The sequence below is a fragment of the Tasmannia lanceolata genome, unplaced genomic scaffold (genome assembly GCF_043159265.1).
Source record: "Tasmannia lanceolata isolate RefF3 unplaced genomic scaffold, GAP_Taslan_0.1 ptg000008l, whole genome shotgun sequence".
In the NCBI taxonomy this organism is placed as follows: Eukaryota; Viridiplantae; Streptophyta; class Magnoliopsida; order Canellales; family Winteraceae; genus Tasmannia; species Tasmannia lanceolata.
This window is the reverse complement of record NW_027518685.1, coordinates 39,387,920-39,402,662: the sequence shown is the minus strand read 5'-3', so window position 1 is coordinate 39,402,662 and position 14,743 is coordinate 39,387,920. Positions and strand designations below refer to the sequence as shown.

The following is a 14,743-nucleotide window of genomic DNA, read 5'->3' as shown; positions in this document are numbered from 1 at the left end:
TGTGTGTCTAGTGTTGTCATCTCTTTATTTCCATTGTTTTGTATGTCGTGTTGATGTCATCTCTTCCTTTACATTGTTTAGTGTTGTCTTCTATGTCTTCTTATGTCTCGTATGTTGTTCTTCAAAGGTGCACACCAAGTGTTTGATAAAATGTCTAAGAGAGGTGGAGTGCCTTGTTTGTCTTCGTTCCTTTGTCTTCTTCTTCAAGGCGCACACCAAGTGTTCGATGGAATGTCCGAGAGAGGTATAGTGCCTTAATTGTCTTCGTTTCGTTGCAGACCTTCAACTTGAGGGGGAGTGTTCTCATGTAGTTCTTTGTGTCTTTTCTTTAGGGGGAGAGTTCTTTTTTTTTTCCCTTGATTTTGTCTTCTTAGTATCATCTTCTTGTGGGAGTGTTGCCTTATCTCTTCGTGTTGTCTTGATATTGTCCTCCTTGCCTTGTCATGCCTGGGCTCATGTAGTCTCCCCTGAGGGGGAGTATTGTTCTTCGTCTCCTTCTTCGTGTGTCTTCTCTTTCATGTCTTATCCTCTCTTTTCAGCTTTATGCCTTATCCTCTCTTTTCCGGGCGATGGTTTCCATTCCCATCGTTGGTCGGCTCTCTTACAGGCGATGATCTTTTCCTGTAGACCTCTCTTTTCCGGGTGATGGTGTCCCCATCGTTGGTCGGCTCTTTTTTAGGCGACGATGTTCATGCCGTCGACCTTGTCTCCAGACGATGGTGTCCCCATCGTTGGTTGGTTATCTTTTCCTTCATTTTCTTCCTATCTTTAGGCGACGATGTTCATGTCGTTGACCTTGTCACCAGACGATGATTTCCCCATCGTTGGTTGGTTATCCTCTTCCTTTCTTTTTCTTATCTTTTCAGGCGACGATGTTCATGCTGTCGACCTAATCTCTAGACGATGGTTTTCCCATCGTTTGTTGGTTATCCTTGTTCTCTCTCTCTCTCTCTCTCTCTCTCTCTCTCTCTCTCTCTCCAGGCGACGATGTTCCCGTCGACCTTGAATCCGATTTTTTCCCCATCGGTTGTTATCATCTTCACTTGGCGTTGTGCTACTTCGCCGATGTTCATTGTGCTCACCTTTAGTGTGCCCCCTTTTTTGTTCGATGGATCATTGCTATTCCCCGGTCGAGGTGCCTCAGTTCAATCTTTCATGGTTCCAGACTTATTGCCGGGTTCTCATTCAGGAGGAGACCCGACTGTGACTGCTCTCGTCGTTGTGCTACCTCAGGCCTCAGGGGGAGCTGCTCTTTTTGATGGCCGTAGATCTCGATGTTGTTCATGGTGGCCCTTGTCTTTTGTTTATGCTTTCATTATGTATGTACCACACCAGCTTGACGATGAGTGATATACCAAGCTGGATGTGTATGAGCTTATTGTACTTTTTTAGTTGTTGATGTAGTTCTTTATAGCAAGCTGGAGCTTCATAATATATGCACTCCAGCTTGAGGGGGAGTGTTGAATAACATGTATTAGGGATAGTTTAGTCATTACCTGTTAGAGAGAGGGTATTATAGTCCTTGTACTTGGTTGCCCTAGTTGGGCCTTATATATACATCATTTTACATGGGAGCTCCCTAGTGGAGAATCTCCAACCTTCACTCCTCTTCTTCTTCCTCTCTATCTCTAACCCTAGCTCATTCTAACAGACTCAGACTTGGACACAGTAAGTCCCAGTCAACTTTCACTTCCAATCTTTTAAACCTGATCAAAAGATTCTCTTATAGGAAAACAACTATTTTGACATTTTGATCTGATGAACTTGATCTCTCTGAACTTTCATTTTACCCCAGGCAGTCATTATTCATGAACTTTCTATTCAGGACTTTCTGTTTCCATGATAAGTTTACCTTTTCAGATAATTTCTTTCCAGGTAATAAAGTGGATGCTAAGCAAGGGGCAGGGCACTACAATGGGAACTTATGAGCAGTTAATACGTGCTTTAGACAACGACGACAGAGCCGAAGAAGCGCACACATTTTGGGTGAATAAAATTGGTCATGATCTCCATTCGGTGCCATGGAAGTTATGTGACCTTATGATTTCTATTTATTATCGAAACAACATGCTAGAGAGGCCTGTAAAGGTACCCCATTTCTCAACTGATTTTCTTTCCCTCTTTGCTACAAACTAGTAAAAAATGCACGTGCAATTGAGATATTTTACAACATGGTTCAGTAAAGCTTCAGAAAACTGGTTTTGGAAATATCAACTAATTAAAATGACAACTACTACACTGAATGTTTGACGCCAATATCACAAACAGATTGCAGGGATGACATCAAACAAATGCCACTCACCCTCTCTTCTTTCAAGTACTGCCTTAAATCAAATTTAATTTGTTTGTGGCATCATATCTTGGAGGACAATTGCTATTCTGTTGTACTTTTATTTTGTTTCAGGAGCACTCACTCCAGATTTTCCATTTCATGCATCGTTTTAAAATGTGTTCCTGTTCACGATTGAATCCCCATTCACGACTAAAAAAATCACCCACATATTGAAATATCAGCTTGCCGATGGTTCTAGTTTACTCCGCATCCCCCACCCTGTGAACATTCAATGATGCAACATCTACATCAAACATGCTCTAACTACCACAAATTAGCATGCCAAAATCCATATTTTCGATGACAAAATAATGTGATTCTATTCCAAAAAATAGAATAATTGATTCTTAATAAAATAGTTAAAATGCGATTCTAATTCTGGAAGCACTCCAAAGAATAAGAATTAATTCTGGCTTCCATGATGAGAATAGTGAGAATGGTTACAGAGCGCAACCTAAAAGTTTCCTAGAATATGGTACCAGCACTAAGGCTTCAACAATATTTTGGCACCAGAGGATGAGGATTAATTGCATGCATGTGGAGGGTTGGGAGCTCAAACAAAAACAATGAAAAGGACATGGATAAGATGAGGTGAAGTGAGCTAAAGTATTCGAGTTGCTTGGGGAAGCAAAAAACAAACACACATCAGTGATTGGAGATAATATATAATAGGATAATGTAATGAAGAGATAGCTGATGCAGAGACAAAATAGAGGAGCAGCTATATGACCAAAATGTTGCAAGTACCTCCATGGATGCAAAACTACATATATAAAAATATAGATGTCAAGAAACGAAATAAGAAAAGGGGTATCAATTTTATTCATGAAACATTCAGGTGGGATTCATTTAATTCATCTGAGGTGGCTTCACATGCAACAGCTCAGGCGTGAAATGACTTATGTGATGGTCCCTAGCAAATCCCTTCCCCATAGTCCAAATCCTAATCAGAAATAATGTTATACTTTAAAACTCCTTACATAGGATACTAACTCATGTAAACTGACTTAGATAAGAGGAAGGAAGGAAGAAAGGAAAATACATTGTTCCCCACGAGGTAAATGATTTGAGGATTCAAGTGACTCTATGCAGCCATAGTTATGAAAGGGCAAATGGAAAAGAGGCAAAATAAAAGGGAAACCAATAAACGTTAATTCTAAACAATATTATTTTCTATGGTAGTTACCTATAGCAAGTCCTCTGAACGTTAATGATACTTATAGTCAGTTAGTTACATGGAGAATCTTTCTCAGTTTTCCTAAATTTGGAAGGATCAGTAAAGAAGATTATCAGAAAGATGCAAAAGTGAAAGATGTATTCAGCAATGGTAAATGATGCAGGCATCAACACATGCAATTGCAGATGGGAGTCAGAACATTTGGGTAGGCAAAGTAGGGTTTAATTGCAGATGGGAGTCAGCACATTTGCGTAGGCAAAGTAGGGCTTCATTTTAATGGCAAAAGGGTGTGAGTTCAATGATGATAACATAAAACATGAAAGGCGAGCCTGAGAATTCCTTCATTTATTCCTAATCAGACATGGTTCAACCACTATGAATGGAAAGAAGCTGCTGTTGAGGCAATTGTCTTCAACCTGAATACCTGGACAATGTCATAAATCAATTAAGCGCTATGAGTAGAAATTTCAATACATAAGTCCAATTAAGCACTATGAGTAGAAATTTCATTTTCATAGTGCTTAATTGGACTGATGTATTGAAATTTCTACTCCTAGTCTCCATATTATTTTCTTTAAATAAATAATTGAGGAACTAAATCCTATCAGATAAACTACTACGAATCTATGATACCTAAATTTTGACAGATAAGGGAAAAAATAAATAACAATCCTAGAGAAGGATAGAAGCAAAATAAAAGAGAAAAGTAGCACTCAAAGGGAATGATGCGAGCAAAACAAAGCAAAATCAAGGATAAAAAGAAGTAACAAAAACCCAATAAAATGCAAAAGTAAAGGAATAGAGCAAAAATAACTACATACCAGCACCCAAGGAATATCGATATGGAGTTTTCGTATGGTATGTAGCAACCGGTGAGATCAAGCAAAATTGGCGAAGCAATAACGGATTTGTTCAGATTGTCCAGAGAGGAGTTATTTTTCACAGACAATAAAGCATGATATATCCACTGTGCAACAACCAATTACCCCAAAAGTTTAAGCTGTTAGAGATGATGTTATTTAATCATTTATACTTAAACAGTCCCCCTCATGTGTAGCCCCTCTTTTTTGGGTTGGCTGTACATGTGGATTTTTAATATGAAGGAGTTACTAGGTTTTAAAGTTTGAACCCAGGACCTGCCGTGAAGAGGCAATAGCTCTGACACCATGTGAAACAACCAATTACTCCAGATGCGTAGGCCCTGTTCGTTTGATATTATGACAACCGATGATGAGCCCCCAAACCGATTATTGGACTCAAATTACATTACTTTTCAGTCCAATAATTGGTTTGAGGGCTCACCATCAGTTATCATAATCCCAAAGGAACAGGGCCTTAAGCTGTTAGAGATTGTGTTATTTAATCATTTATACTTCAACATCCACAATAGGAGCTATTTTTCCACCAAAAAGACAAAAAACACAGCACATCACAGGCATCATAGGATGTTCAACAACTGATATTTTATACCTAGATCAAACATCATTGGAAATGTAAACAACAGAATCCATGGCTACTTTTTATAAGCTTCAGATTCCCAAAATTTTCACACATTTCCCACACCAAAGCCACAAACATAAGATTGTTTATAAATATCTTTTTCTTTCAATCAGATTCACACTCGAAGCCACGATTCTCGGACCCAACAGACATCTGAGAGCCCTCAAAGTGTCTGCACACAAAGTATAATTAAACAATCACTAAAAATGCAATATTGACATCCTACAACAACAACATGAAATTAAATCAAATTGTTAATTTCTTACCAAAAAAAACCTTTAAAGGGGTTTTACTTTTTAGTAATTTTCCCAACAATTAGCTTGAGGCTTTCTCTTGCATCTATGAAAGAGAGAATCCGTCAAATCATCAAGAGATAACAAAATCTAAAAAAGAGAAACAAAAACAAATAAAGGGTGAAAGAGGGAAAAGGGTACATTCCAAGGCACAGAGGTGCTAATCATTAAAGATATTTGGCTTCTTGTTGTTAATGCCCATTTTGAAAATGATCCAAATCAAATGAGTAAATGAAAGTCTTCCTCTACTAATCTATATTAGAATATGAATCCGTAATAAGGCTTGCATGTTTGCCTAACTTCCTATGTAATTAATACATTAAAATGAATGATAATCTAAACACAGATCATTTGGAGCACAAAATTAGCAAAATTTATTACCCTTATGCAGACTGAGATGCATCTCTTTCTTGACTTTGGCCTGCTTCTCGGGAAGTGTGCCTTCTTCCTCTTCAATCTCCTTCAGCCTCTTCTTCATCCCCTCAAGGTTCTACATAAAGTTGGACTACCTTGCCCTTGGTTTCTTCTCCTTTGAAGCTGGAGCTGGACTACCTATGGCAAAATGACCAAATAACGAGATAGCTTTTTTGAATTGTAAAAACCAATGAGGCGAGTTACATGGAGCTCAAAGTTGAAGGTAAAAAACCAAAAATTAACATAAAACATCTTGGTAGAAACTAGAAAGTAAAATTTTACAAAAACTCCACATAGTTTTGAAGCTATCTAAAATATCTTAGAATTTAAATAAAAGATCAATGTAGAAACTACATGATTTTCACAAAAACTCTAAATTGGATTTTCCATTAAGCAATATGAATATCTTACCATTTACAAAACGACATATAGATTGAGGCGTTGTCATTTTTCTACAGGGAATCAATGTCAGATAGCTGCATTGATATAAATAAGTGCAAATTCTGTATTATAATCTCCTGTTTTAGAACCTTCACATTCAAATTCTACCATCAAATATGTGTACAGGAATGTAAATTATGGAGTGAACATGGGAAATAGATTTATTGCCAGTTGGAATGAATGACTGTAACAAACACACCATGGATATCCACTGTCATCTATTGGGCAAATCACCCACTTTCATTCCACCTTAAAAACACATGGACAAGCTTCTCAGAACCATTTTTCCATCTTATAAAACAAAATAATCCTCGCTTACATCACCAAAATAAAATGAGGCCTAAACATTCAACAGATCAAACCCCCAAGTCCAAGAAATTCAACATAATAAAATGACCCAGAAAATAAAATAAAGTTTTAGATTTTAAGCCCTTACTTTGTGGTAAGGAGGTTCCGTTTTCAGGTTCTCTGCGAATTCCAGTGTCCTTTTCAGTCCCTTTTTACTGACATACACGTGAGACTAAGCCCCAGAAACTCCATCAAAAGATTCAGAGTCTGGAAAGAAATGGAAAAAAATAGATAACTACAAAACAAGTTTCATGACTAAACTGCAGTAACAAATCCAATTGGATTTCAAATTTATAAGAATTTATTCTGATATAATTCCCTTAATTGCTGAATGTTAAGTTGCTTATTTTTTTATGATGATCACGTGGGTTTTCAATTTATCTGCGAAGATGGGAACAAAAAGAAAATTATGAAGAACATGTTGGTGTTTTTAGTGTGGCCCGTATTGGTGGGACCCACTTTAGAGAAATCGTTGGCTTTCCTTATTCACTTTGTGTTGTATTCACAAAGGGAGTCTTAGGGATAAATCCCAAGTGTTTTGAAACTCTAAAACAAAAGGTGTTTCAAGTGTGGAAGGATACGTGAATCCAAACTCTATAAATGTGTGATGTTGTTTGATGGAAACACATACATACGTAGCTAAAGTCCATCAGAAAGAGAGGGTCCTCAGTATGAGAGAAAATACTTGCCTGTGATTCCATTGATCGAGCCTTAAGGTCTTCTTAAAATTAGAAGATCTCTCTTGTTCGTGTGTAGCGGAGATTGGTTCGTGGTTCATCGAGATTTGAGGGATTCATGATCTTCAAATCTAATGGCCATGGCCGGAGGTGATTCCGCATTAATTTTGAATTAAATAAAGCCTAACAATTGGTAGCAGAGCCGACCTTCGGCTTGTGTCGATTGATCTAGAAAGATTGATTCATATTAAAAAGTATTATTCAAATCAAATTTCATACATCAAGTCTTCTGTATTTGAATCGAAATTCGATTTAATAAGGTTTAGAAGTTCGGATTATATGAAAATCGATTTAAATCATAACTAATATGATTTAGGAATATATCAATCCCTTTGTGCTGTTACGCGAAGACGCCATCAAAATCTGAAGGAAACTTCAAAATCTCAAGTTTCTGTGATTTTTGTTAAATTGGCAATAAAGGTTCTAACCATGATCAGACGGCATATAGGTGTAGCCGCTCGAAGGACGAACTCAACCGCTCAAATGGCAGGTCGATCTGACAGTTGGATCAATTTTAATCTCAACCTAAAGTTTTCTAGGAACATAAATCGAAGTGGGTTTCTTTATTTTAAAAAAGGGTTGAAGATGAATAGCGAGCGCGTTTCTCGCTATCACGGTCTATGACACCGCATGGGTCACGAAATAAAGTGACATCACCTCCTTGTTTGTTTTTAGAAAACAGCTAAAAGGGAAATAAAAAAATAATAATATAAAATTTTGAAAGCTGTGTTTCCCAGCATCACCATGACGTCACCCGCGTCATGGTGACGCGCATCACCATTAAAGTTAGCGTAAATAACTTTTAAAAGATTTTGTCTTTTTCTCTATTTTGTCTTTTTCTTCAGTTTATCTTCGGGCACTATTTTGGGCCCTCTAATGACATATTCTGGAAAAGTGTTGAACTGTACCCTACCGTTTTTTGGCGTTCCGGACGCAATGGTATAGTTCCCATAGGTTGTTTTTCCGGATATTCCAACTTTTATTGGGCATTGGAAGTTGGGTTTATAATTAGGTTTAGGAAAAGTTTTGAACTGTACCTTAAAGTTTTTCGGCATTCTGGACACAATGATACAGGTTCCAGAACAATCCGAGACCAGTGGGTTGTTGTTTTTGATATTCCGACTATAAAATGGCTTTAGTAATTGTATCTGGCGATTGGGATTCACTCTCAAATTTTAATGGAATGTTTCTAGCACCCTAAGGTACTATGTGTATCAGTTTTTTATTGTTTGGATTGATGGATTTCAGTTTTCAAGCGGCCTAGGCTGTTTGTGCTCAGTTTTGCCTACAACCTCAAGGCTTGAAAACTGATTCAGATTCTCTATTAAGGTAATCTGATCAATCCAAAGCTTTTACAATAAAGTTAATAATTGCCTAAAAGTTTACCATCAATATTTGAAGTGTTTGTGTTTCAGTTTCAATTTATTGCATGATTCTTTAAATTTAGAAGTTTACTATCAGTATTTGAAGTGTTTGTGTTTCAGTTTCAATTTATTGCATGATTCTTTAAATTCAGTTGTGGTTGTTATTTGCAATTCCTTCAGTACTTTTGGATGTTTACAATTAAGTTAATCATACGCCATAAAGTAAAAATCTTGTAATATGACATAAAGACTAGTCATACACCCAAAGATACCATTACAAAGAGGTATTCAATTATTCTGGGAGGGCCCAAAGCATCCTATGGCTATGAGGATACCTGTGACAAGTGGTGCATTTACAGTGCCCATTGACATATAGAGTGTAACTTTTCAGTTGCTCTACTTTAATTATATCGGCAATTGCAATGGATTTATAATACATAGCTGCTTGGCCCAAAGGAAAACGGTTGTGTATTATGAATTCATTATAATTGTAAGATCAATGAAGTTAGACGAAGGGTCTTATCCTAGGCCCAAAGGTATGGAGAATGGACCTAATTCTAATTTAATTGATCGGTACGATTATTAAGGGTAAATCTAATGTGTGTTGTAACCACGCGATATGATGTATTTACAACTGAATATGTCAATATGGGTTGGCATTCTGGTATTATGACTTAATTGGAATTTAGCACGTAGAAAGCATGTGTTTGTGTTTTATGTTTTGCAGCAAATTGAATAAGATTTTATGAATTTTAAATCTACTAGGATGTTCCTTACTAGGGGACAATTTTTATGAGTGGAAGAATAGAGTTATGCTCACTTTAGCTGGATGGACCTTGATCTTGCTCTCAGAGTGGATGAACCACTCATTCCTACAGATGAGAGTATGCAAGAAGAGTGGGACCATTATAAAGAGTGGGAGAGCTCAAACCTTTTGAGCTTACTTCTTATTCAAAGTCACATTGCTTAAAGCATCAAGACATTTCTCCCTAAGACCACAATGCCTGAGAATTTATGGAAGCTTGTAACTACCCGATTCCGTCAAGTCGCTACGAGCAAGACAACAACGCAAAAATCATGGAAATTTTTTTTAAAAAAATAAGATAATCAACAACCACGACAAAAATCTTATTCCAAATTAAATAAGTCTACCATAACAAGAGGTCCTTTCAATACTTGTACTCCAAATGAAAAGTAAAGTTTTAATAACTAAAGTTCAGAATAAAGAGTCCCGACAAAAAAATGAGAACAGAAAATGACGCAAGACGCCATAGCGCAATAATCCATGAAGCGAACTTGCCGATCACACAATCCCTTATCCCATGGTTTCTTCATTCGCAAACGCTCCGCCACCTAACGCCTCAACTCCTGTGGTGGAGAAAACAACGTTAGAGCAGGGTCCTCAAGAGACCGAGCAGAGTAAAAGGAACAATATAAAAGGGCATGCAATAATAATTCAGATCCTTAGCAATCATCTAAAAGCAATAGTAAATAACTGGAAAATAAAACTACACCATCTATAGCAGTATAAACAGGAATGAATGACAATAATGAATGATATGCTATGTGTGCATCGAATATATAAAATGAGACAGTATATTCCCCAGGTACATCCGGCTTTTTCCCATTTTCTTTTTCTGTCAGTTTTCTTCTGGCCTTTTCTTTTTACAGGTGTCCTTGCCGCACGACTACCCACTACCCCTGTCCAAAGGTAGTGGCGTTATAGACTCGGATTTCGGTCTCGCATTTAATGCCGAGCCGTTTCAGGGATACTATCCCTTTGAATGGTTTGCCAACGAAAGGCTATACACGCTTCTCGCGTTGGCCTTTGGACCTTATGTCCTAGGATGATACCACCACACCCTTAATTTCCCCTTCACTCTCTCCCATGTATGATATGCAAATAGGGATTTTAAAGTACGTTACCTTTGCCTTGTTTTCCTGCATTCTTTCACTTAAAGGTTAGAAGCAGTTTATTTTATTTATTTTTCATTTCAAGTAAACAAGTATAATGAGCTATACAGTTATCACAAAGAAAATAGTATACGTAAGATTACTTTGCATGAAACTAGTTATATTGAAACCATTACAACACAAGGTCTAGCTGTCACCTGCCTTTAACTTATGAACGAAGCGAATAAATCAGTCCCTACTAGAAAGAGAGGGGAAGCGGTCCTGAAGTCAAATCAAATGGAGATTGAAAAAATAGAAAGTTTCTGATTTTAGAAACTTTATAAAACATCCATCTTTTAGACATAGGATATTCTAGAGATGGTGTCAAGGAGCTTTTAACTAAGTTTTGTGATGAGAATGAGAGAGTACTGAATCTTAGATTTAGTTGCTGAAGGATGGAGATTGAAAAAATAAAAATTTTCTTATTTTAGAAAGTTTATAAAGCTCTCTAGAGTTTTCAATGTCGAAAAGATGGATATTTTCTAAAGTTTCTAATAAAAAATTTCTATTTTCCAATCTCCATCCTTAACCAACAAATTCTACGATTCAAAACCATCACATCGTCATCCCAAAATTTAGCTAAAAGCACATTGACACCATCTCTAGGGTTTTTGGCCGTCTCTGTTTTGTCCACGTTCTTGGGTCAAGATTAGATAAGTTGGATCCTCGGGCCGAACGATGTATCTTTCTAGGTTACTCTCGGACCCAAAAGGGTTATCGTTGCTACAGCCCTCACCTGCGACGATCCTTTGTCTCGACGGATGTTACATTCTTTGAGACTCAGTCATGTTTTAGTCCGTCCATCTCGTTGGATCCCTCCCCTTCTACACTTTAGGAGGATTCCTCGCATACTCTTGTTCTTCCTCTTCCGGTTCTTCCTGATCCCATCCCTGTTTCTACACCTCCGGTGTCCAGTTTCTCCCGTACAGTTGATTCTACTGTTATCTCCCGTGTTTACCAGATCTACAGATCAATTAGCAGACATGTTCATGAAGCCTCTAAGTAGAGCTAAGTTAGTTGATAATTGTAACAAGATAGGAATGTTAGATATCTACATTCCAGCTTGAGGGGGAATGTTAACAGGTCTTTAGATCTTTATTGTAATGCCTAAGGGCATACTTGTCTTTGTACTTCACTCTTTATTATTTATATTACATGAGTGAGGGGGAGAACCCTAACTCAATCTTTTCTCTCACTCTTTACTTTCTCTCTTTTCTCTACCTCTCTCAACAGTAATTGTGTTCCATCTTTCCTCTATTTTTTTAATCATTTACACTCAAGCTTGGAAGCAACTCGGCCAATGTAACATGACTCAGACGAGTCTATTACTAACTAGGGGATTTTAACATAAAGGCCCCTACCAATGTGTTACATTAGTAATAGATTTTAGTTACAAATAAAACTTCAGACTATCCCCTTGCCGTCAATGGAGTTTCTGAGCGTGTGCTTCTCTTTTATAATTTTAGATCTAAGCCAATTGTGGTGAAATTATTGGGTAACATTTTCACTATGAAACTAATTGCTAAAATTCGCGTGAAGTGATTAACTTTGGCCTCCTTCGAGATGTTAATTAGCTGTAATTTAGCGCAATTGTTGGCATATATATTTTTTATCCTTTTATATGCAATACAATGGTATTGTAGATGAGGTTTTTTCAGAAAATTCGGATGGCGTCCATGTTCTTTTGGTGAATATCAATGACAAAACCTATTATGTAGCAATTAGTGTGTTTTTGCAGGAAAAGAGTATCATAGAAAAACCATTAAAAAGAAAAGAAAAGAAAATTATCAGTAAATATCGATCATCAACTCTAGACCTCTACCTCATACAAATTTAGTCATAAAAGTCGTTATCATTCATTTTAATAATATTAACAATGAACAACTGCGTAATATTTAACAACGAACAACTGCGCCCTTATAACAGTTGATTTTAGAGAGATGCTCTTTTGACTGATTTTTTTTTCCAACTTTTTAAATAGTGAGAATGCACAGTTGGTTTTTATTTTTTGAACCATTTTAATACATCTTTTTATTATTCATTTAATTTTTCTTCAACGCCCTGTGCATCGCACGGGCCTCACACTAGTTGACAAATGATAAGAGAATTTAAGAAAACCGATGACATAACTTTTCTATGCTTGATTGTGATGACTGAAACATGTGATAAAATATGGTGAAAACAATGTTTTTCATATGAAAATGATCTTATATTCTGTATCTAGCATTTCTGGAAATAAGAACCCTTACCTCCACTACAGAAGCCAATCGCAAGATGTTGGCCTCACCCCACGGACAGCCTATCAACTGCAATCCTATTGGAAGTCCTTGTTTGTCATGACCAACCTGAATGTAGAAACATTAATGAAAGAAAAGGTTGTACGTCAGACGTACCACCCTTGATATGTGATCCAACATAAGCCTCTTAAAAAGTGGTCTGCTGTTGGATCAAATATCAAGGATGCTACCCCTTTGACGGTACTTGACAGTTGGGCACCATATGGCACCATATAAAAAAAACTCATAGAAAGAAAGAGATGATCATCAGTGAACAGACTAGTGATAACTGACGGTCATAATAGGAAGGGTTTTCTCATTCCAGACTAGGGATAACAAGTAATAAATTCATCTAAGAAATGCATAAATAGACCAGCAGTCCTCATTTTCCTCTTTATATACCGAAATAAATAAATTAGGAATTATATAACTCCTGAAATACATTAAGGCAATCAATCACTACCAAAAAAATGCCATTTCACTCTTTTCCACCATTACAAGTCAATAGAAATGATAATAAAAGACTGCAGATCATGCTATAACTACCAAATAAAAATATGACATTGCATATCTATCCCAGACCGTGACAAATAAATGTTTAAGAGATCTGAAGCAAATAGCCCCTTGAATGAAGAGAAACCCACGGCAGCCCCAAAACCGATGTTGATAATATAATCTGCTTCCAATCTTCCACACAAAGAAGGATCTCACCAACACGAAGATGTCGTCCAACAAGAAAACGTGAAATGATTGGAATCTCACAGGTGCCAGGATGCCAACCAAATGAAGATAAATCAACCTCCAATGCACACCAAAGAGCTCCTCGAATCCAAGAGACAACTCTAGTCGTTGACCATGCTCTATCAGATTCTCCAAGTACCACTCAGATATTATCTTATGATCTTCCAATTGGTTTACGAAAAGGAAGGCATTCTTGTACTCATTGTCCAATTACCAATTTTGTTTCTTACCGGTCTGTTTTCCTGTTTCTTTTTTTTTCTTTTCTTTTTTTAAATGGTCGCATTTCCTGCTTTCTGATTTTGTTTATTAGTCCCAGTTCCTTCTAAGTTTGCAGATGTCTATATTATCTTATGATCTTCCAATTAATTTACGAAAAGTAAAGTGTTCTTGTACGCGTTATCAAATTAGCAATTTTGTTTCTTACCGGTCTCTGGTTAGTTCTTGTACTCGTTATCCAATTAGCAATTTTATTTCTTACTGTTTCGTTTCTCCTTCATTTCGTGCTTTTCCTGCTTTTGTTTATCTATCCCAATTCCTACAAAGTTTGCAGATGTCTTCTCTCATCATAAATGGAAAGAGGCTATGGTTGAGGAAATGTGAGCAACTAAAAAGTAGATAACGGGATACAGTTGAATTGCATGCGGAACAAAATGTGGTAGGATGTCGATGTGTTTTAGTGTTTAATACCATCAAGCATAAACCAGATGTACCTATTGACATAGATAAATCTCGTCTGGCTGCTATGGATTTCCAAGATTGGTGGAGCGGATTATAGGGAGACATTTCTGCCTATAGCTAAGCTAAATTCTGCCCATGTGCTCCTATCTATTGTTGTGACTTGTTCTTGACCGTTACATCAATTGCCTGTGAAGAATGTTTTTTTCATGGTGATGTTTCAGAGGAAATATCTATTGGTTCCTGAAAAGATGCTAGATCAGAGAGAATCAGGGAATTTTCTGTTAAACCAAATTTAGTATTTTAAGCTTTAGAGTTGTTTAAAAAAATTGTCAAAAAAGAACATACACTCATTGTGTGGGTACAAGTTAAGGTTCTTACAAAATCCCAAAGACAAAAATAGCTGCATTGGTATTAAGGGAGAGAAAATTGGATAATTGAACAAGTGGAAAAAACAAAAAAATCACAAAGAAAGCAACGCTGGCATTTATA

The 14,743-nt window shown here is 36.8% G+C and overlaps 1 long non-coding RNA gene across 1 annotated transcript; it reads right to left on the bottom strand.

The window, feature by feature from the left end:
• Positions 1-4,844: 4,844 nt before the first annotated feature.
• On the bottom strand, positions 4,845-5,844 carry LOC143883781 (uncharacterized). Its single transcript, XR_013252529.1, has 3 exons — positions 5,684-5,844; positions 5,276-5,348; positions 4,845-5,181 (listed from the first exon to the last, which is right to left on the bottom strand). It is a non-coding gene; the product is annotated as an uncharacterized LOC143883781 (long non-coding RNA).
• Between the last annotated feature and the right edge of the window lie 8,899 nt (positions 5,845-14,743).